At 43.6% G+C, this 22000-nt stretch overlaps 1 protein-coding gene across 1 annotated transcript in view; it reads right to left on the reverse strand.

Annotated features, from left to right (window-relative positions):
• Window positions 1–22000, reverse strand: part of LOC122562432 (glutathione hydrolase 1 proenzyme-like) — a 71112-nt gene that overhangs the window by 37415 nt on the left and 11697 nt on the right. The gene's annotated exons all lie outside the window — the stretch shown is intronic.

Genomic DNA, 22000 nt, shown 5'->3' on the forward strand with positions numbered 1-22000 from the left:
TGCAGGGCGGTATGGTGGCTTTATGGTTAGCACTGTTGTCTCGCGGTGCCAGGGACCCAGGTTCAGTTCTTGTCTTGGTCACTGTATGTGTGGAGTTTGCACATTCTCCGTGCGTCTGTTTGGGTTCCTCCCTCAGAATTAGTGGATTTGCCATGTGAAATGCTGAGGTAACAGGGATAGGATGGGGTGAGAAAGATTTGGGCCAATCAAGGAAAGTATTGGGAAGTTGTGCGTGGAGTCGAAAGAGACTGGGGAATGAATATTTATCATGAGTATTCACACTGGAAAAGGACAATATTGTCGAGGAGAATACTGAGATACAGGCTATTAGACTGTTCGCAGGGAGGAGATGTTAGCAATTCTGAAACGTGTGAAAATACGTCAGTCCCCAGGACAGGATGGGATTTAGAGCTGAAAATGTGTTGCTGGAAAAGCGCATCCTGCTCCTTGGATGCTGCCTGACCTGCTGCGCTTTTCCAGCAACACATTTTCAGCTCTGATCTCCAGCATCTGCAGTCCTCACTTTCTCCTCCAGGACGGGATTTATCCTAGCATTCTCTGGGAAGCCAGAGAGGAGATTGCAGAGCCTTTGGCTATGATATTTATATCGTCATTGTCTATAGGAATAGTGCCAGAAGACTGGAAGATGGCAAATGTTGTCCCCTTGCTCAAGAAAGAGAGTGGAGACGAGCCTGATAATTATAGACCAGTGAGCCTTAGTTCTGTTGTGCGTAAAATGTTGGAAAAGGTTATAAGAGATAGGATTTATGACCATCTAGAAAGGAATAAGTTGATTAGGGATAGTCAACACAGTTTTGTGAAGGGTAGGTCGTGCCTTACAAACCTTATTGAATTTTTTGAGGTGGTGACCAAACAGGTGGATGAGGGTAAAGTTGTTAATGTGGTGTATATGGATTTCAGTAAGGTGTTTGACAAGGTTCCCCACGTTAGCTTATTGCACAAAATACAGAGGCGTGGGATTGAGGGTGATTTAGCGGTTTAGATCAGAAATAGGCTAGCTGAAAGAAGACAGAGGGTGATGGTTGATGGGAAGTGTTCATTCTGGTGTTCAGTTACTAGTGGTGTACTGCAAGGATCTGTTTTGGGGCCACTGCTGTTTGTCATTTTTATAAATGACCTGGATGAGGGCATAGAAGGATGGGTTCGTAAACTTGCGATGACACTAAGATCGGTGGAGTTGTGAATGGTGCTGAAGGATGTTGCAGATTACAGAGGGACATAGATAAGCCACAGAGCTGGACAGAGAGGTGGCAAATGGAGTTTAATGTGGAAAAGTGTGAGGTGATTCACTTTGGAAGAGCTACAGGAATACAGAGTACTGGGCTAATGGTAAGATTCTTGGTAGTGTGGATAAGTAGAGAGATCTGTATCCAGGTACATAGGTCCCTGAAAGTTGTCACTCAGGTTGATCGGGTAGTTAAGAAGGCATACGGTGTGTTAGCTGTTTTGGTAGAGGAATTCAGTTTTGGAGCCTTGAGGTCATGCTGCAGCTGTACAAAACTCTGGTGTGTACATTTCTAGTCACTGCATTATAGGAAGGATGTGGAAGCTTTGGAAAGGGTCCAGAGGTGATTTTTTGGGATGTTGCCTGGTATGGCAGCTAGGCTTTATGAGGAAAAGCTGAAGGACTTGAGGCTATTTTCATTGGAGAGAAGAAGGTTGAGAGGTGACTTAATTGAGACATACAGTATAATCAGAGGGTTAGATAGGATGGACAGTGAGAGCCTTTTTCCTTGGATGGCGATGGCTAGCATGAGGGGACATAGCTTTAAACTGAGGGGTGATAGATATAGGACAGATGTAAGAGTAGTAGGGGAATGGAAGACACTGCCTGCAACAGTAGTAGACTTGCCAACTTTAAGGGCATTTAAATGGTCATTGGATAGGGCATATGGACGAGAATGGAATAGTGCACGTTAGCTGGGCTTCAGATTGGTTCCATAGGTCGGTGTAACATCGAGGGCCAAAGGGCCTGTACAGCGCTGGAATGTTCTACATTCTGGATCAGTAATGGAGAGGTGCGAGTAATATTCTAAAGTAGAGGTTACAAATTCAAAGAGGGTTATTTTCAATGGAACAAGATGGGAACTAGCCAGGGTAAAATGGAACCAAAACCTGATAGGAAAAACTGTAACAGGTCAATTACTGGCATTGAGGAGATGTTGCACCTAGAAGCTAAGTATATTCCAACTAAGGTGAAAAGTAAGAAAACCAAAGCCTGCGTTCTTTGGATGATGAGGGAAACAAAAAAAAAGATGAAATAACAGAGGGTGTTTAATGCATGTCTGGTGAATTCTTGAAGTAAGAACCAAGCCAAAATAATAGGCTGAGTGGGGAAATAAAGATAAAAATAAGATTGGTAAAAGGACAGTATGAGAAAAGAATTTAAGATAACTGAAATACAAAAATCTTCTCCCAGTATGTAAATAGTAAGTGGATAATACAAGTGCAGATAGAGCCTAACAGTGACAAAGAGGGTGATTTCTAAGCTTGGAGCTACCGGACAAGGGTATTTGATGACTATCTTATATTATTGATAACTAAGGAAGAGGATGTTGACAAAATATTGGTGAAGTAGACGTAATAAAGGTAATGGATGGAATCGAAATTCACTGGCAGTATTTCTTGGAAAGGTCAGTCTGCTCATAATGGATAGATTGACTCTTCTGGATGGCTTGCATAGCAGGTAGTTGAAGGAAAGGCTTATCTTAGAACATAGAACATAGAAATGTACACCACAAGATGTAACGTCAAATGTTATACTTCCTGTCAGACTTCAGTTGCCTGATTCAAACACAGTAAGAGCACTCCTACCTGTGATCCATTACCAATGACAAACTGTATTCCTGGAGCCAAGGGTTTCTCCAGTACTCCTCAATTTACATAATGGAGCACTTCATGTCTTACCATGAATTCCATGTATTAGCACCTTTACTAGCAATAGTCCTTCTGTATCTCCTCATCCCTCAACATCAAAGATTGACATGATCCCATTTCACTTACCCTCACAAACCAATGGTTTAGGAAGATCTGGTACTTACTCCTTATCCAATCTCTGTCCACGTTGTAAATTCTGGTGCAGCTTTTTAGCCTCCTCTGTGTTTTCCATTAACACTTTAACAAAATTCACTGGCTTACCCTGTTTTCCTACATCTGTCTTCCCAGTGCATTTTCTGTGATTTGATGTGGCCTACTTTATTGCACTGAAGACATCTGAACCCTTTATCTTCTCTTTCCCCTTCATGGGTTTCCTTTTAACCCTGTGGTAAGCTACCTTTATTATCTTCAATGGAATCTACTTTTCCCTTCCCACGTGAGGACTTCTCTTCTCCTCCAATTTCTATCCCTTAAGGATTGAAGTTGATGTTGGAGCCAAACTTCGATTTATGAACCAACTCATAATCATCAGCCATTTCAGCTGCTGGCCTTGCTGTTTTAACTCTGCTATTCCACATGAGTTCTCACTACCTCAGGAAGTGAATTTTTGAACTCCTCCAAAATAGTCGTATCTCTAAAAGGGTCATGTGCTTGATCTATTTTTAATGCCCTTATCCACCGAACAAAATTACTTTGATTGATCCTTTCAAACTCAATGTAAGTTTGACCAGGGTCCCTCCTTTGATTCCTAAACAGTTGACTGTAGGCCTCAGGCCCAAGCTCACATGCACTGAAGATGGCTTTCTTCACCTCCTCATACTCCCCAGATACCTCCTCTGGTAGTAATGCAAGCTCCACCTCACTAGCCCTACCTACCAATTTTGTTTAGATCAACAAAGCCCACCTGATCACTGGCCACTTTACTTTAGCCCCCACTTTCCCAAATGAAATGAAAATGGCTTCTACATCCTTCCCCTTTCCATTTAAGGTAATGCTTGGATATATTTAAACAGATCCCCATCAGGCCTTTGGCTAGTATGGGTTTGCACATCATCACTATTCTCTTCACTCCCACCTGCGCCCACACCTTCCCCGTTCACCTCCATCCAAGGCCCCAAAGGATCCTTCCACATCCGGCAGAGATTTTCCTGCACATCCAAAAACCTCGTCTACTGTGTCCTTGGTTCTCGGTGTGGCTTCCTCTACGCTGGAGAGACAGTTCGCCAGCTCGCAGGGCTTTCCAGAGAACATCGCTGGGTCACACGCACCAAACAATCCCACCGCCCTGTAGGCCGACCATTTCAACTCCCCCTCCCACTCCACCAAATCCTGGGCCTTCTCCTCCACCAAATCCTAGCCAACTGACGTCAGGAGGAAGAATGGTAGCTCAGTGGTTAGCACTGCTGCCTCACAGCGCCAGGAACCCGGGTTCGATTCCAGTCTCAGGCAACTGTTTGTGTGAAGTTTGCACATTCTCCGCGTGTCTGTGTGGGTTTCATCCGGGTGCTCCAGTTTCCTCCCACAATCCAAAGGTGTGCAGGTTAGGTGAATTGGCCATGCTAAATTGCCCCATGGTGTTTAGGGATGTATAGGTTAGGTGCATTAGTCAGGGTTAAATGTAATGTATTAGGGGAGGGGAATGGGTCTGGGTGGCATGATGTGGAGAAGCCGATGTTGGACTGGGTGGACAAAGTTAAAAATCACCCAACACCAGGTTATAGTCTAACAGGTTTATTTGGAAGCACTAGCTTTCGGAGCGACGCTCCTTCATCAGGTGGTTGCGGAGAATAAAATCATAAGACACAGAATTTATAGCAAATAGTTACAGTGTGATGCACCTGAAATCATATATCGAAAAAGATCTGGATTGTTTGTTAAGTCTCTCATCTTTTAGAATGAACATGGTTTCTCCTTTTCATTTTCCTCTGCTTTTAACCATAATTCAAACTGTTTCAGTTCCCCTTCCTGTTCATGCTGCTTCATCTCAAATTGAACTCTATCCATTTCCAAAGATTCCAATAGTGTTTCCAGCAAATTTAAATGTCGAGCTATTGCTGTAATTATCTCTCCTGTTCTCACAGACGAAGGCATACCCAGCTCTAACTTACCTGCCAGTTCCAACACCTTTGCCTTGCTCACCTTTTGTAAAACCCCCCAAAGTCACTTCTTCCACCTCCAGAAAAGAAACCGGAATTTTGAATAACGTAACTATCAGAAAAATCCACCAACCCAATACTGCAGCTTAACTAACTAATTGTTCCAACTCAGAAATATCCCATAAACACACCCTTTGGCAAAAAGGCAAATTCAAACACAGATTCTTACAGGCAGGAGGGAACAACATCCAAAGAGAGAATTCAGAAAAAAGTCAGAGGAATTATTTTGTGAAGCTTGCTCCCCTGGACTCACACATCTTGTGACAGCTACAGTTAAAACCAAACCAGAAAAAACCTGAACTGGGCAAGCTGGCCACTGTTAAAGTAGACTCTTTGGTACCTCTGTCTTTATAACCTCTCTTCAAAAAAAAACCAAGGACAAAATAATCTTTTTAAAGCATTGTCACACAAACGTGATGCCAAATTAAACTAATCCCTTCTATCTGCCCTTTGGTCCATATCCTTGCATTTCTTGCATAGTTATGTGCTCATCTAAAAGTCCCTTAAAAGCCCCTATCTTATCTGCCTCCACCACTATTCCTGGTAGTGCATTCCAGTCTCCTACCACTCTCTGTGCAAAAAACCTTGCCCCTCACATCTCTTCTCAGCCTCCAATGCTCCAGAGAAAACATTCAGACCTTTTGCATCCTCTACTTATAGCTCATCCTTTCCAATCCAGGCAGCATCCTAGTGAACCTCTGCTGACCCTCTCCAAAGCTTCCAAATTTTCCCTGAAAGTGGCGACCAGAATTGAGCATAATACACTATGTGTGGCCTAACCAAAGTCTTATAAAGGTGTAACATGACACCCGAACACCTGTACTCAATGCTCCAACCAATAAAGAGAAGCATGCCATATGCCTTTTTTGAACACACTACCTATTTGCCTTAATCTTCCAATCTTTGCGAGATATGAGAGAAGTGTTAGAGATTGAGAAACTTAGCAAATGTGAAACTGTTGCTCAAGAAAGATGCAGGAAAGACATTTTGAGGAACTCCAGACTAGTAAGTTCGACATCAGCGATGGGTAAGATTTTAGAAACTTTAATTGGAGGATACAAAAACAGGCACTTCGAGGGGCTTGAGGTAATTAAGAGTCAGCATGGATAGGTAAGATACAGGCTGTGTTTGATTAATCTAATTGATATTTTTGACAAAGTAATGAAGGGGAATAGTTTGATGCTACCTGTACTGATTTATGAAAAGCATTTCGCAAAATGCCATGTGAAAAGGTAGCTAACAAAATTGAGGCATACCTTTAATAAAACAAAAACGATATGTTTCAGATGATAGAAATTTGAATAACAAAATTTATAAACATCCGGGGGGTTACCACTGACCAGAAACTGAACTGGACCAGTCATAAATACTGTGGCTACAAGAGGTGGTCAGAGACTAAGAATTCTGCATCCTTCAGCCTCATCATTCACTCCTTCCACAACAGGCTGGTGTTGGTCTGGAACATCTGTCTAATTTTTGCACAACTTTCCAGATGTTGGTGAGGAGGCTTTAGCAGAGTTGCCTGGGATGGATATTCCCAATGTTTGATAATAGTTGGTCCTGGGGTTTACTCTTATTATAGTTATGTGTAATGATTTAATACAACCAAATGACAAATCACATAGGTCAGACAGCTAACGATGGCAAATTCCCCTCCCAAATAATCACTGTTGAACCAAATGCAGTTTAATGACAATCCATTATGGTCATGATCACCATTACTGACATCAGCTTCTTATTCTTTCCACTACGGATGCTATGACTTCCAAAGAAAAATGGGAACAACTGCAGACGTGAGCCATCCAAAGAACTGAACAATACAGACACCTTGTCATTTACCTACCACTCCACCAGCCAGAGCTGTTTATGGAAAGGCAAGACTCAAATTTCCAAGTAGTTTCTGCACACTGCATCCATTTTACAGAGGATTAAACAGTGAATATGCAAATATGGGAGAAAGTGAGCACTGCCGATGCTGGAGATCCAAGTCGAAGAGTGTGGAGCTGGAAAAGCACGGTCGGTCAGGCAGCATCCGAGGAGCAGGAGAATCGACATTTCAGGATGAAGAGCTTATGCTCAAAATGTCAGTTCTCCTGCTCCACAGATGCTGCCTGACTGGCTGTGCTTTTCCAGTACCACACTCTCCGGATATGGAAATATGTGCCGACTTTGCTAACAAGCAAAAATTAGTCCGTGATATTCTCATTCGGGAGTGTAAACCACTGGTGAATGCAACTCATCGAACATTGCTGCAAATCTGTGGAGATTTCTGAGTAATATCGGCGTTTTGGCTTAACATTTTACTCATCAATGTTTTCCCTTAATCAGGTTTCTCTGCCCATTAATATACCATATAGTCAACAGCATTACAGTAATTAAAATGATGAGAATTGTCGAGAATGTTGGTACCTTCCCATGTCCCTGTCACAGTAATGACCAATGCTCTGGACAATCTTTGCACTCAGCACGTGCGTCAGTTTTAGTGCGCGACTGACCCTCTCTACCAGTTCTTTTGATATGGTATCAGGTGCTTTTACTTGGTACTTTTACCATAATTGAGTGACTAGGGTCCCTCTTGTGGCCTATGGTGGTCCCTCTATCCTGGACTGAGAGGTCCAGGTTCAAGGGTCACCTACTCCAGAATTGTGTGATAACATCTCTGAAAAGGTTGATGTGAAAAATAAGTTAAATACATTTTTAAACATTGACTAACAAAGATATAAAATTGCCTGCCTTCTTGGACAAAATTTAATCTGGGAACTCGACTCCAAATGTATTTTTCATACCCTCTTATGATGGGTGAGGCATGGATAAAACTACATTTCTGCCCATCCCTGAGTGTGCAAGTAGTTGTGGTGCTTTGAGAATGGTTATAGGGTTGATGATTCCAGGGTCTTGACTCAGTGATATGCAATGATATTTAAGTGTTAAGAAGATGTGGGTGTACTGTACCTTTAAGAGAGTTGAAAGCTAGCAGAACCCCCCTGACAGCGCCAAATGTTCTCAACAAGATACAATATAATATGTGGGCCAGCAGATAGTGTAGCTGGTTGCCTGGAGACAAAAAACAAATTCGAATTAGGCCAATCAGTTTAAATTATATCAAAAAACCAAACAGCAATATAGTATATTGACAATTTTGGAAGCCAATGACACAATCCAATGCTATGGGGGTATAAGACCAGGAAAACTTGAACAGTTGGGGGAGAACTGGTTGCTGGTTTAAATTTAGCAGAGGGTTTACCCCATGTTGGAACACAAAAAGAAAAGAAAGGGCCAGTCTTTATATCGTATTGTACATGATCTCAGGAGGTCTCAAAATACTTTGCAATGAATTACGTATGGAGTGTATTGACTACACTGTCAGAAACACAGCAGCAGGATACCCCAAACAGCACTAACTTTCAGATAGTCGCTTTTACTGGATTGGCTCAGGGATAAACAATGGCCAGGATGTCATGGCTTTCTGTTGCTCCCCAAAACAGTACTTTACCTCATTCAGGGCAGTAGGGAGGAGGTTTAGGAAGCAAAGGTGGGACAGGGAATCTTGAGCAGGAGGTTTCGCCTGTTCTCTATTAGACCTAAAGAAGGATTCCTGTCCTTCCTGGGCCCACAGAGGAAAGAAAATAAACTACCTGTTTAGGCCTAGAGACACCTTTCCTGTAGATCCCGATTCTCTCTCGACTGACGGGAAAGCCACAACGTTTCCTTCTGCTTAAACCCAAGTTGTATATTTGGAAAAGGTCCTTGCTATCCAGACGTCTGCATAAAAAAAATCATGCCCTGAAGAAGGGCTTATGCCCGAAACGTCGATTCTCCTGTTCCCTGGATGCTGCCTGACCTGCTGCGCTTTTCCAGCAACACATTTCCAGATAAAAAAAATCATGGTTGGTGATTTGGTGCAGTTCGAGAGCAGATAAATGACCTTGGTGACTCCGACTTTTTTATTGGGCCGTTAGCGTTAAAATCACCTTCACGGTACTTTCATGCTGATTGAGACATTTTCTCATGTTGCACGCTCACTTTTGCTATGAATGCTAAACACAAAATTTAACCTGTAATGTAATTCTGGTGAAAGGAGGAAGGTATAGGTGGTCTGATTAGCAAGTTTGCAGATGACACTAAGATTGTTGGAGTAGCAGATAATGAAGGGATTGTCAGAGAATGCAGCAGAATACAGATAGATTGGAGATTTAGGTGGAGAGATGGCAGATGGAATTTAAACCGGGCAAATGCGAGGTGGTGCATTTTGGAAGATCCAATTCAAGAGCGAGTTATATGGTAAATGGAAAAGCTCTGGGGAAAAATGATATACAGAGAGATCTGTGTGTTGAGGTCCATTGTACCCTGAAGGTGACAACGCAGGTCAGTAGAATGGTCAAGAAGGCATACGGCCTGCTTTCCTTAATCGGACAGGGTATTGAGTAAAGAGTTGGCAGATCATGTTACAGTTGAATAAGACTTTGGTTCGGCCACATTTAGAATATTGCATACAGTTCTGGTCGCCACATTACCAAAAGGATGTGGAGGCTTTGGAGAGGGTGCAGAGGAGGTCCACCAGGATGTTGCCTGGTATGGAGGGTGCTAGCTATGAAGAGAGGTTGAGTAGATTAGGATTATTTTCATTAGAAAGACAGAGATTGAAGGGGGACTTGATTGAGGTTTACAAAATCATGAGAGATAAAGACAGGGTGGATAGCATAAAGCTTTCTTCTAGAGTGGGGAACTCAATTACTAGGGGTCACTAGTTCAAGAGGAAAGGTTTAAGGGAGATGTACATGGAAAGTTTTTTACGCAGAGGGTGGTGGGGGCCTGGAACGCGTTGCCAGCAGAGGTGGTAGAGGCGGGCACGATAGCGTCATTTACAATGTATCTGGACAGATACATGAAGGGACAGGGAGCAGAGGGATACAGATCCTTAGAAAATAGGCAGCAGGTTTAGATAGAGGATATGGAAAGGAGCAGGCTTGAAGGGCCGAAGGGCCTGTTCCTGTGCTGTAATTTTCTTTGTTCTTTGTAATCTTATGATTTGATACCACTTTTTCCTATTTTTCAGGAAAAGTAGAAAGTATTAATGCCAGAGAAGTGGCCCCAAATAATGCATCACAGGATATGTTTATCAATAAAACAGATGAAGCTTCTTTTAAAGGTAATGACTAGAACAGTAATCAATACATTGCTGTTGACATCTAATTCACTCCCGCTAGTGAAACCTGAATTTAATGGAACCAGGTTTCTGATGAAAATGCTACAGCATTCCAAAAGCTGGCTGAAATCAGCTGTTTTTTTCCCTGCTTTCCATTTCTACTTAAAGCTCTGATTATTTTCTGCGGCCTCCTTCAGAGGAGTCTTTTGATAACTTGCAAAAACCGGTATTATTCATGTGTTATTGATGTTCATGTCAGCAGCTTACTTAACAATGAGGAATTACTGGGTAATAATTGGCAGTGGGTATCTTATTTAGCCTATTCAACATCTCGGGGCCCTGAGAGTGATTACAGCATTGGTATTCCTGCATTGGTTTGGTTATCCCTGTGAAGACTGTGGGTCAAAGCTGAGATCTTCTGGTTGATAAGTTTCATTTCTTGTTAAATAAAGTCACTGTGGGAGCCTCCAACTTTTCCAAAACAAGTTGTAATCTTCTTGGGCAATGGACTCTTTGGGTGGAATTGACCCCTCCCTAAAGGTTGTGGGGTTGGCAAGATGCCTCTGGTGAGGCACCATCCCTTTGCTGCCAGCTCAGTAATCAAGATCTAAAATTCATGGGCAACCTTCCCAACGTGTCACCGATTAAGGCCCTTAAGTAGTCAATTAACAGTCTTTTCAGGGCCTCAGCCAGCCACCAACCCAATTATCTGTCTTCGGAAAAGTGTCTGTTTTTCTGACAGGATCCCAGGTCAGTCTGCCTGCCAGGTCAGAATGAACCTCCATTTTCCCCAATCTAAGGGAGGAGTCAAGAGGTTGGCCTGAAACCTGCCCTCCTGCCCTTGGTTCTGACTGTCCAAAACCCTCTCTCCCACGTTGGAATCTCTGGATTATGAAAGCTTGTTGCCAGTCCAGCTTCTCATGCTGTACAACCTGTGATGCTCTGCGGTTCCTTGTGGCCTCTGAAACATATTGTTCTCTCTGTAAGGCCAGCAGCTCCAAAGAGGATGTGACCTCAGTGTCAAGGCAGCTGACTGACTGGGTAACTCCCTTGCCAGCACTGAAGTGGCTGATTGGTGCTTGATCAGACAGCCTTTCTCACTGGTAGGAGGGGGTTTAGTTGTTATTGAAGATACCTCCCCTTATGCCGAAGGTTAAAAAGCAATAAATCAGGCACTCTAGAGTTGATCTTAACGGGTTTTGAGTTTCCTGGCATCAAAACTGTGTATAGGTGGTTTCATATTGTATTTCTGACCTTACTTGTGGCCTTGTCTTGTTAATGTGGTTACATGCATTCTATCACCAGGTTCAGAAAACAGAAAGTTCGATAAAATATACAAATTAGGAGCAGGAGTAAGCTCTTCATCTCCTCAGGTCTGCTCCACCATTCAGTAAGATCCCATGGCTGATCTGATTACTCCACTTTCCTGCCTACTCCTAAATAACCTTTCACCCCCTTGCTAACCAAGAATCGATTGCCCTTTAAGGAAGAGAATTCCAATGATTCACATTGAAAAAAATATCAGAAACAAAATTCTCATCATCGCTGGCTCAACTTGTTGATGACTTATTTTTAAACAGGAACCCCTATTTCTAGATTGTCCTGCAAGACGAAACATCCATTCCAAACTTGCCCTGCAAAAACCCCTCAGGACCTTTGATAAAAACGGAAAGAACTCTGGATGGTGTGAATTAGAAACAAAACAGAAGCTGCTGGAAAACCTCAGCAGGTCTGGTAGCATTGTGAAGAGAAATCAAAGTTCATGTTTCAGGTCTGGTAACCCTTCCTCAGATGAACCCAAAACATGGACTTTGATTTCTCTTCACAGATGCTGCCAGACCTGCTGAGCTTTTCCAGCAAATTCCGATTTTGCCGCTCAGGATCTTGTAGGTTTCAACTAAGTTGCTTCTTAACATTCTAAATTTCAGCAGATACAAACCAAGGTCCTACTCTTTTCCAGGGATTAGCATAGTATCCAGGCACGTGTCTGCGTGGGTTCCCTCCGGGTGCTCTGGTTTCCTCCCACAGTCCAAAGATGTGCAGGTCAGGTGAATTGGCCATGCTAAATTTCCCATAGTGCTAGGTGCATTAGTCAGAGGGAAATGGGTCTGGGTGGGTTACTCTTCGGAGGGTCAGTGTGGACTGGTTGGGCCGAAGGGCCTGTTTCCACACTGTAGGGAATCTAATTTAATCAAATTGCCCGTAGTGTTAGGTGAAGGGGTAAATGTAGGGGAATGGATCTGGGTGGGTTGCTCTTCGGAGGGTCGGTGTGGACTTGTTGGGCCGAAGGGCCTGTTTCCACACTGTAAGTAATCTAATCTAATCTAATCTAATCTAAACCTTCTTTGAACTGCCTGCAAAGCATTTACATCTATCATTAAATAAGGAGGCCAGTATTCTACACATTACTCCAAATGTGGTCTTACCAATGCCCTGTACAAATGACCTTCCCTACTTTTGTATTTTATTTCCCTCATTGTAAACGATGACACTATTATAGTAGCCCTTTGTGAATCATGCATAAGAAAATCCAGATCAGTCTGCATCCCAGAGCTCTTCAGTCTCTAAAAAGATCTAGTAGATGGTACACAGTGCTGTGACAGAGCATCATTAATGTAGGAGTCAATGTTTATGGGTGTGGTGTCAGCCCAATGGGCTGCTTAATCTTGGATGGTATTAAGCTTCTTGAGGTTTATTGGAACTTATCCAGGGCAATTGGGGAATACAGTATTCCACCATGATGCTGACTTGCAGCTTGCAGATGGTGAGTAGGCACCGGGACTCAGGAGTTGAGTTAATCCTGCAAGATTCCTAACTTCCGAACTGTTCTTGTAGTCACTGTATGTATATGACTAGGACAGTTCAGTTTTTGGTAAATGGCAACTTCCAAGATGTTGATAGTGGGGACTCCGCATGGGAATACATTGAATGTTAAAGGGCAATCGATGGTTGTTACTTGACACTTGTTACTTGTATCTGAATGTTACTTACCACTAGCTGCCCAACCTGGATATTATCCAGGTCATGCTGCAGTATCTCAGGAGTCATGAATGGTGATGAACATTGTTCAAAATTATCTCAATGTATATTATGAAGCATCAAAAGTTGATGCCAAGGTGAAAGCTTTGGTTTACTTGGAGCATCTTAATAATTGAAAATAATCAAGTTCTTCTTTGGGTCTAATCATTACTCAGCGCAATATACATGACCAAACAACTTGTAAATCAATGCATTGAACTGCAAAGGTATCATTTTAATCACAAGCTTACTGTTTAATTTTGGACTTACTGACAGGAGGATTGGCCATAGCAGTTCCTGGTGAAATCCGAGGATACCAATTAGCACATGAAAGACATGGACGGTTACCATGGAAACAGTTATTTGAACCAAGCATCAAACTTGCCAAAGAAGGATTCCCCATTAGTCGGTCTCTTGCAGATGCCATAAACAAAAATAAGGTCGACATTGAGAAAGACCAGTCTTTGTGGTAAGATACAGCAATGTGATTCTCGGCTGAGAATAACAACTGCATATTGGGTGTTGAAGGTATTTGTAAATCCAGGCTGCTCACTCTTGAGATTGTTTGTCTGATAAACATTTTGGGCAACATTTTATAACTCAAAAATCCATTTGTGAAGAATTACAGAAACAGGCCACACAGGCCAGCAAGTCCAGGCTGGTGTTTATGTTCTAATTGTACATTCTTCCATCCTTCCTCATCCAACTACTAGAATTAGTTGGATGGATTTAGGAAGAGTTATTAGTCAGAGGGAAGTGGGTCTGGGTGGGTTACTCTTTGGAGGGGTCGGTGTAGACTTGTGCACTATCTAATGCACCTAGCACTATGGCACGGCCAATTCACCTGACTCGCACATCTTTGGACTGTGGAAGGAAACCGGAGCACCCGGAGGAAACCCACGCAGACACGGGGAGAATTATTGCCCTGAGGATAGGGACACCTCTGCATCACATTTGTCTCACTGTTCCAAGTGTCCACAGATGGTAATGCAAAATCAATCAGCCTCAAATCTAGCTGCTGTCAAGTTTTCTCAGGCTTCCTCATCATCAATGTTGATCGCTCAGCATCTTTGTCAGGCTCCCCTTCTTCCTCATTGGTGGAGATTGGTAACTCATCTTGATCCAGGGAAGGCCACTGATCTTCTTCCTACAGTGCCGACCATTCGTCCAGAAGCTGAGACTGCTTTAGCCTGGATGGAAATCTCAGACCAGCAAGGGCATGGTTTGGTCTGATGCTAGGGGAAGGAGAAATCCCTCCTCAGCACCACCCTGACCAGTAGGACACACAGGTCCCTGCCCACAAACTGGGATGCTGAAATACCCCTCTCTGCTATATCTAGGGTAAATGTGAAGAATCATACAGAATAGTTTCAGACTGACATTGTTTGTCCAGGCGCACAAACAGCTTTTAAAGATGACCTTGCTGTAAGGGTTGCTCATGAATTGCAGGATATTTGGTGAATGACAAGTTCTTCTGGGAATAGCAAATGAGAGATATCATATGAGTACGTGGTTAATGAGCTTAGTTTGGAGAGATACAATAAGAAATCTCTGCAGCCTTCATGTCACCAAAAAACTCTCACAAATTTAGATAAATGTCTCCGCTTTCAAAATCTTAAAGTGACAGGACTGCTTAATTCCCTGAGTCTTCCTTTATAATCCAAGCTTGAAGTTGTCTAATCACTATTTCTAATTTTCTGCATTCTTTCCAATCAGTTCTCAATCTTTATGATGTGCTTGGATTTCCAATAAAAATGCTTGGATTAATCTGACTGCACACAGAGCACACCTATACACCAATACTGAACACAAAACAGTACAGTACAGTACAAGTCCTTTGGCCCTCGATATTGTGCCAACCTTTTTTCCTACTCTAAGATCAAACTAACCTACGTACCCTTCACTTTACTATCTTCCATGTGCCTATCCAAGAGTTGCTTAAATATCCCTAATGTATCTGACTCTACAACCACTGCTGGCAGTGCATTCCACTCTCTGTGTAAAGAACCTATCTCTGACATCTCCCCGCAACCTTCCTCCAATCACCTTAACATTATGCCCCTCATCATAGCAATTTCCACCATGGGAAAAAGTCTCTGGCTATCCACTCTATCTATGTCTCTCATTGTCTTGTACACCTCTATCAAGTCACCTCTCAACCTTCTTCACTCCAATGAGAAAAGCTGTAGCTCCCTGAACTTCATAAGACATGCTCTCCAGTGCAGGTAGTATCCTGGTAAATCTCCTCTGCACCACTCTAAAGCTTCCACATCCTTCCTATAATGAGGGGACTAGAACTGAACACAATATTCCAAGTGTGGTCTAACCATGGCTTTATAAAGCTGCAGCACAATGTTGCAGCCCTTAACCTCAATCACCCTGCTAATGAAAGCCAACACACCACATGCCTTCTTAACAATGGGATCTACGGACATGGACCCCAAGATCCCTCCGTTCCTTCACAAAGAATCCTGCCTTTAACCCTATATTCTGCATTCATATTCAACCTTCCAAAATGAATCACCTCACACTTTCCCAGGTTGAACTCCATCTGCCACTTCTCAGCCCAAGTCTGCATCCTGTCAATGCCCCACTGCAACCTATAACAGCCTTCCACCCTCTCCACCACTCCACTTTGGTATCATGGGCAAGCTTACTAACCCACCCCTCTACTTCCTCATCCAAATCATTTATAAAAATTACAAAGAGCAAAGGTCCCAGAACAGATCCCTGAACCCAGAACACCTCTAGTCACCATGGTCCAGGCTGAATTCTTTCTATTGACTACTACCCTTGTCTTCTTTGGGCCAGCCAATTCTATATCCAGATAGACAGGTTTCTCTGTATCCCATGCCTCCTTACTTTCTGAATGAGCCTGATCAAATGCCTTGCTAAAATCCATGTGCACCACATCCACTGCTCTTTGTCAGCTATCTTTCATCTTCCATAGTTACACCGGCACCACTCCCCATCCCTTTTCCCGCTACATTGATGACTGCATTGGTGCCACCTCGTGCTCCCATGAGGAAGTTGAGCAGTTCATCAACTTCACCAACACATTCCACCCTGACCTTAAATTCACCTGGACCATCTCTGACACCTCCCTCCCCTTCCTGGACCTCTCCATTTCCATCAATGATGACCAACTCGACATTGACATTTTTTACAAACCTACTGACTCCCACAGCTACCTGGATTACACGTCCTCCCACCCTACCTCCTGCAAAAATGCTATCCCGTACTCCCAACTCCTCCGCCTCTGCTATATCTGCTCCCAGGTGGACCAGTTCCATCACAGAACACACCAGATGGCCTCCTTCTTTAAAGACCGCAATTTCCCTTCCCACGTGGTTAAAGATTCCCTCGAACGCATCTCATCCATATCCTTCCCCTCAGCCCTCAGACCCCATCTCTCCAACTGTAACAAGGACAGAACGCTCTGGTGCTCACTTTCCACCCTACCAACCTTCGCATAAACCATATCATTTGCCAACATTTCTGGCATCTCCAAACGGACCCCACCACCGAGGATATATTTCCCTCCCCACCCCTTTCCGCCTTCCGCAAAGACCGTTCCCTCCATGACTGCCTGGTCAGGTCCACGCCCCCCAACAACCCACCCTCCCATCCTGGCACCCTCCTCTGCCACCGCAGGAATTGTAAAACCTGCGCCCACACCTCCTCCCTCACCTCCATCCAAGGCCCCAAATGAGCCTTCCGCATCCATCAAAGTTTTACCTGCACATCCACCAATGTTATTTATTGTATCCATTGCTCCCGATGTAGTCTCCTCTACATTGGGGAGACTGGACGCCTCCTAGCTGAGCGCTTTAGGGAACATCTCTGGGACACCCGCACCAATCAACCACACCGCCCTGTGGCCTAACATTTCAACTCCCCCTACCACTCTGCCGAGGACATGGAGGTCCTGGGCCTCCTTCACCGCCGCTCCCTCACCACCAGACGCCTGGAGAAAGAATGCCTCATCTTCCGCCTCGGAACACTTCAACCCCAGGGCATCAATGTAGACTTCACCAATTTCCTCATTTCCCCTTCCCCCACCTCACCCCAGTTCCAACTTGCCAGCTCAGTACCGCCCTCATGACCTGACCTTCCCACCTATCCTCTACACCCTCCTCTCTGACCTATCACCTTCACCCCCACCTCCATCCACCTATCGTACTCTTGGCTACCTTCTCCCCAGCCCCATCTCCCTTCCTATTTATCTCTCCACCCCAGAGACTCCCTGCCTTCATTCCTGATGAAGGGCTTTTGCCCGAAAGGTCGATTTTCCTGCTCCTCAGATGCTGCCTGACCTGCTGTGCTTTTCCAGCACCACACTAATCTAGATACTGCAATCCTTGGCAGTACATTTCATATTCCTATCCAGCTTTTGGTAAAAATGCTTTTCCTCAAATCCCTCCTAAATGGCCTGCCTTGAACTTTAATATTTGATGAAGGAGAACTGCTGCTTTCTATGTACCATGTCCATGCCCTCATAATCTTATACATCTCTATCAGGGCCCCTCAGCCTGCATTAAAGAAAACAACCCAAGCTTATCCAGCCTCTCTCTATAGCTGAAATACTTCATCTCAGGCAGCACCTAGCGAATCTCCACTGCATCCCCTCCAGAGCAATCACATCCTTCCTATAATGCAGTGACCAGAACTGCACACTGTACCCCAGCTGTGTCATAACCAAAGATCTGTACAGCTCCAACATAACCTCCCTGCTCTTATAATCTGTGCCTTGACTGAGAAAGGCAAATGTCCCATTTGTCTTCTTAACAACACTGTTAACCTCAAAAAGGTGGTTCTGGAAAAGTACAGCTGGTTAGGCAGCATCCGAGGAGCAGGAGAGTCAATGTTTCAAACATAAGCTCTTCATCAGTTTATGCATGAAACGTTGACTCTCCTGCTCCTCGGATGCTGCCTGACCGGCTGTGCTTTGACTTTGGTCTCCAGCATCTGGAGCCCTCACTTTCTCCTACCCTGTTAAACTGTCCAGTTCTATAGTTGCTGCTTTCTGGAAAGCAGCAATTCACAGGACAGCATGGTGGTTCAGCGGTTAGCACTGCTGCCTCACAGCACCAGGGATCTGGGTATGATTCTAGTCTTGGACAACTGCTTGTATGGAGTTTGCACACTCTCCCCATGTCTGCATGGGTTTCCTCCCACAGTCCATAGATGTGCAGGTTAGGGTGAATTGGTCATGCTAAATTACCCACAGTATTCAGGGATGTGTAGGTCAGGTGCATTAATGAAGTGAATTCTAGAGTAGTATGGGTCTGGGTGGGTTACTGTTCAGAGGGTCGGTTTGGATGCATTTGGTCTAATGGCCTGCCCCCATACTGTAGGGATTCTATGATGAGCTATTCACTTCCCCTGGAAAATATGCATTTTGGAATTCAGTGAGGGCAAAGTTCTGCTTGGGTCTAATATAAATGATACCTACCACAGCTCTTAAGGTGCAACCGTTTTTTTAAAAAAAAAAGATTGTTACAATCATAAGGACTATGAATCTATTATTTTTTGAGTTTGGTGCTAAAATGAAGGGGATCATGTGACCTGTTCTGATGTCTGCCTGACAGCCAGTCTGAATGATTTGGTATTTAGAATTTAAGGGTGCCCAGATATTTTACTGGGAAGACGATATAAGGTGTTTACATTTGGAGCCAAGACTGTTTGCTAACAGCGAATAGATTGAGCCTCCAAAGTCCCAGAAAAGTGTTAAGAATGTCGTGTTGTGAACAGCTATGCTTTAAAGTGTCCACTTGCTTTCAAGATACAAGAGAATTCACATCTCAAGAATAGCTGATTCCATCTGGATACAAGGCCAGTGTGATTCACATAGCCATGTGGATGGGCTTTGAGAGGAAACGTCTGAGATATCCCTGCGAACGCAGACAGAAAGTTAGTTTGCAAGGATCTGGAGGGGAAGAACAGTGTGGTAAAAACAAGGACTGCAGATGCTGGAAACCAGAGTCTAGATTAGAGTGATGCTGGAAATGAAGGAGGCCTCTATTCCTGATGAAGGGCTTTTGCCCGAAACGTCAATTCTCCTGCTCCTCGGATGCTGCCTGACCTGCTGTGCTTTTCCAGCACCACTCTAATCTTCCGACGCCCCTCCCCCAAGTCCCTCCTCCCTGCCTTTTATCTTAGCCTGCTGGACAAACTTTCCTCATTCCTGAAGAAGGGCTTATGCCCGAAACGTCGATTCTCCTGTTCCCTGGATGCTGCCTGACCTGCTGCGCCTTTCCAGCAACACATTTCCCACTCTAATCTAGATAGAGGATGAATAGTAACAAACAGGAAGAGGCTGTGATTCAGGAATGTAGTTGTGAGCTCATGCATAGGTTGGAAAGATCAAATCTGTGAAGAGTTAAAATGAGGCTGGAAGATGTTGAGTTAGAGAGAAAAGGCTCTCGAGAAGCCTGTAGTATGAAAAAGCACCAAGAATTAAAAGTTTCCGCCTGGGAAAGGAAAAGATTGAAAATAAACCCTAAGGAGTTAAGAAACATTTGAACTGATTACAGGAGAATTGAACATCTACGTAAAGGACAGTTTTACATATACTTGATGGTGAGTTTTTCTCAGTTGTATTAAAAGTTCTATTCTGTAATTTAATTGGCTGATTTAATTAAATTTAGCATAAAGATGATTTCAAAAATTGTATTTAGCTAAATAGTTTTAGTCTGTTTCTAATAGCAAACGGCTTAAAGTGTGATATCAAGTGTCAACCATGTAGCTATTAACTGGACACTTGAAATTTTTTTTCCAAGCTAGTGGCAGGGTTTGTAACACCAGAACCTGGAATACTTTGGTTCTTAACTCAATAAGGAGGGCTGAAAAGCATACTGTGCTTTTATACACATCTCACAGAGGAAGGAAGGCAATACACAGTACACTTTTGCTAAAATGCAACTCTTGAACATGTTTGATTGTACTATTCTCTTCCGTTACTCAACATTTTGTCTGTCTCTTAACAGTGAAGTATTTTGCAATTCCAAAGGCAACATACTCCAGGAAAATGAAATAATTAAATTTCCAAGATTAGCTGAAACTTATCAGATTCTGGCAGACGAAGGAGCTGATGCATTTTACAATGGATCTCTCTCCCAAACGATAGTGACTGATATCAGGAATGCAGGTGGGAAAATGTATCATTTGCTGACTCTCCATTGCATCATCTTGATGGCAGCAGTTAGAAAGCATACAAGGCAGCTTGAAGCTTTTGATCCCATCAACTAATTCCTGTGTTGTTAATAATTTTGTATTTATTTCACTTCTGCACAGAATGTATACGTGGTGTTGGCAAGGCTGGCATTTATTGTCCATTTTTAATTGCCTTGAGAAGGAGGTGGTGAACTTTTTCGAAACACTCAGTACAGTCCTTATGGTGTACGTGCAACGAGTTCTGTAAGAGATGGAGTTTCAGAATTTTGACCGAGTGATGTTTGTTGGATGGTTGTGGCTTCAATAACATTGAAGAAGCTTGAACCCATCTAGGATAAAGCCGCCCACTAGATTGGCACCTAATCCATCAGTTTCAACATCCACTTCCTTCACCACTATTGTACAGTGGCAGCTGTGTGCACTATCTTTGGCCTCAGACAACTGTCTGTGTAGAGTTTGCACATTCTCCCTGTATCTGTGTGGGTTTCCTCCCACAGTCACAAGGATGTGCAGGTTAGGTGAATTGGCCATGCTAGACTGCCCATAGTGTTCAGGGATGTGTAGGTTAGGTGCATTAGTCAGGGGTAAATGTAGGGTAACAGGGGAAGGGCATGGATCTGGGTGGGTTACTCTTCGGTGGGTCGGTGTGAACTTGTTGGGCCAATGGCCTGTTTCAACACTGTAGGGATCCTATGATTCTATGATGCAGTTCCAAGTTGAATGGTGAGTGACTGAAAGAGTAAACCAAAGTGGTGGTCTTCACATCCCACCTGCGGCTTTTGTTCTTCTAAGGGGTTGAGGATGTAGGTTGAGAAAATTCTGTCAAAATAATTTTTCCAAGAAATGGCAGTGCCTCTTGTAGGTAGTACACACAACTGCCACTGTACAATAGTGGTGAAGGAAGTGAATGTTGAAGCTGATGGATTGGGTGCCAGTCTAGTGCACTGTTGTACCCGCAATGGTTCCAAACTTCTTCAATGTTATTAGAACTGCAACCATCTAACAAACAGAACATTTTCTAGTACATACAGAAAACAAAAATATTAATAATTTAACTTGTGTTCAATGCCAATGTGCATACAATTTTGGAACTACAATTCCCTACCTTTCCTTTTTCAACTGCTCCTGCTCAACCCAACTCCAATGTCTGTATAAGATTTATATGTAGAATGTTTATATATCTGTTTGGACCAGTAAGGTGGTCTTATGTGAGGTCAACTGGGCTTAGAGCCAATGTGGAATCTGCCAACAATTACCCCAACTTCTCGTGTGCAGTTGCAGAGTTGGCCATCGGGTTACGAGACAGCATATGAAGTTTATAACATTGAAGAGTCAAAGGGTTAAAGGTGGAAGCCACTTGAGCAGAGTCAGCCAATCCCACTATTTGTTTTCATTATCATTGCTCTCATGATTCACCTGCAATTGCCCATGGAGAGCTTCCTGCTACAGCTTACTGCGGCACTACCTGGTTCAGGCAGATTTTCTCTGTTCCAGCAAGCAGGAGGTTTTACGTTGATCAGGCTGCTGGCTGAGGGCGGGCTTCCTGCAGGAGCTACAAACCTGAAGCAGATAGTCCCAACCTGCCTCACGTTGCTGACCAATCAAA

Source organism: Chiloscyllium plagiosum, chromosome 25 (assembly GCF_004010195.1).
Source record: "Chiloscyllium plagiosum isolate BGI_BamShark_2017 chromosome 25, ASM401019v2, whole genome shotgun sequence".
Taxonomy (NCBI): domain Eukaryota; kingdom Metazoa; phylum Chordata; class Chondrichthyes; order Orectolobiformes; family Hemiscylliidae; genus Chiloscyllium; species Chiloscyllium plagiosum.